Below are 2,661 nucleotides of genomic sequence, written 5' to 3'. Positions count from 1 at the left end.
TTAAGAGAAACTGTGTAGTTAACACAGTCTTAACTCTTCACTATGCTTCTTTACACAAAGACTTTGCAACTTCTCATTAGGAATGTTTCTATGAACTCTGAAATGTACATTCTTAATAGCATATGTCTGCTACCATAAATCTTAAATACTTTATAGAAAAGTTGTATGTCCTGACAAACAGTCCTAATTTCGGCATATATAAGCAAATTCCCAAAATTAAATACATTTAAAACATTAAAACATTTATCAAACCTTAACACGTGCTGCAGTGTTCATTATGACCGGTGCCTTGTACAGAATAATTGAATTCCTCATCATAAACATCTCTTGAACAACAAGTAACTGGAATTATTTTGTTTTTGCCATGCCAATCTTGACTATTCTTAAATGTGTGCTTATATAAGAAATACATGGCTCTAAAATTTCATGAGAATTCTTCTAAACTTACTTTTTTTGAATTGTCTAGATTAAGAAAACCAATTATACTTTATATATAAAAATGTTCTGTGCTCAATTCAGCAACACGTACACTAAAATTGGAACAATACAGAGAAGATTAGCATAGCCCCTGTGCAAGGTTCACATACAAATTATTGAATCCTTCCATATTTTTACAAGTACAGATGCTGGAGAGGATTTGGCCACAAGGAAACCCTACTTCATTCTTGGTGGGAGTGTGAACTTTTTCAACCACATTGGAAAGCAGTATGGAGGCTTCTCAAAAGACTCCATATAAAGCTCGCCTATGACTCAGCAATCAGACTTTTTGGGATTAACTCAAATGGTCATAAGCAAGACCATACTAAACCTACCAGCACAACTATGTTTACTGCAGCATTATTTACGATAGCTAAGATATGGAGCTCACCCCAATGGCCCGCAGAAGATAAATGGATTATGAATATGTGGTATATATAAACAATGAAATTCTATGCCTCCATTGCCCAATTAGTTAGAAATTGGAAAGATTTGGAAAAAAAAATTTATTAAGTGAAGTAAGCCAAGTCCAAAGAAACATAGGTACCATGGTTTGCCTTATTTTCAACAACTAATATATGTCTGGGATAAGCAGAATAGATCATAAGCTATGTGCATATGACCAGATAAAATGATATTATGGGAAATGAACCACACAAGTGGTTATTTGTTTCTTGCTCTTCTTGTTTCCAAGGTACTTATAATGTGTGATGTGATTTTTTTGTTTCTTTATATGTTCCTCCCCCACGCTCTAACCCCTGTTTTCACTGTACTTGAAGTTGGTGCACCAACACCTGTGTATATGTTTCTCTAATTTGGGGAGGGGAAAGGGAAATACAAAATGCTTAAATAGGGATTCTGGTTGAGATGCACAAACACTATGTTGAAAAATGAACTGTACAATTTAGGCAGGGGAAGGAGGGAGGGGAGTGTATTCTTTGAGGTGGGAAGGGGTGGTAAGGAAAAAGAAAGGAAGAGGTAACACTGATTGTTAGAAAATGTACTCATTATTTGCTCTTGTAATTGTGACAACTCCGTACAGTTTTTTTACACTTAAAAACATAAAAATGTTCTGATCATGTGACATATTTTATTTCTACAGTTCATACAATTTAATAAACAGTAATTTGGGAAAAACAAAAAAATGTTCTGATATAGAAGAGTTTATTTCCCCTATTTTCCCATATAATATTTTTAACAAAGAAATTAATGTAGAACACTGATATGAAGGCATTTTGAATAAATGTGTGTGTGAGAGCGCACATGCATGCACACATGCACACATGCAAATGCTTGTGTATTGGCACTCTCAGAGTTTGAAATCAGGGCTTCAAGGTCTTGCTTGGCTTTCCTTTCTAGATTGGTCATCTAATATATAAACTACATCTCCATTCCTGGCTATTTCCTAGTTCATTAAACTTTTGAAAAATAATCTCATGAATTTCTTTTGCCCTAAGTGGCTTCCAAAAGTTATCCACAGATCTCAGGCTCCTGATTAGATATCCGTAGTAGATAGGATTATAGGTGTGGCCAGCCAGCATAAGGCTTTCAGAATTTTTTTAAATTTATTTTATTTTATTTGTGAACATACTGTACAGAGGGGTTACAATTACATGGGCAGGATAATGCGTACATTTCTTACCAAGCATTGCAGCCTCCTCCTTTGTTTAACCTTCACATCCCTCCCCAGCCTTCCACATCCACCTCCCAGTCCCAGTCCTTCTCCCCGCCCCACACCGACGTTGTAAAGCTCGTTTTGGACATGACAACTTGTACTTCTCATTGTTGCAACAGGTTCACCTGTATCCTTAAACGACTTGTTTTTCCCCATCTCCTCCACAAGTTATAATGACATCAAATATAGTGAAAGTAGAGGTTATACTGTGGGGGAGGGACATACAAACCAACAGAGAAATAATCTTATAAATGCGTTAGAAACACATGCATGAAAGAGAAAAAACATTAAAATACATATCTAAGGATTCTTTTTCCTAACATCACATTATCTGACCTTTTCCGCTTGACTCATACATATACTAGCTATGGCAAATAAGGGAAACCATGGGGCCTATGTTTCTTTGGGCCTGGCTGACTTCTCTTAATATAATTTTTTCCAAGTCTTTCCATTTCCTAACAAATGGGGAAATGTCATTCTTTCTGATAGAGGCATAGAATTCCATTGTG

General features: G+C 35.7%; 1 non-coding gene across 1 annotated transcript; it reads left to right on the top strand.

Annotated features, from left to right (window-relative positions):
• The first annotated feature begins 506 nt into the window (after positions 1 to 506).
• LOC138836719 (U6 spliceosomal RNA) lies at positions 507 to 613 on the top strand. Its single transcript, XR_011375025.1, has one exon. It is a non-coding gene; the product is annotated as a U6 spliceosomal RNA (small nuclear RNA).
• The last annotated feature ends 2,048 nt before the right edge of the window (positions 614 to 2,661 follow it).

The sequence above is a fragment of the Dipodomys merriami genome, unplaced genomic scaffold (assembly GCF_024711535.1).
Source record: "Dipodomys merriami isolate MVZ:Mamm:240054 unplaced genomic scaffold, mDipMer1.0.p SCAF_255, whole genome shotgun sequence".
NCBI classification, from domain to species: Eukaryota; Metazoa; Chordata; class Mammalia; order Rodentia; family Heteromyidae; genus Dipodomys; species Dipodomys merriami.
This window is presented reverse-complemented; position numbering and strand designations above follow the sequence as displayed.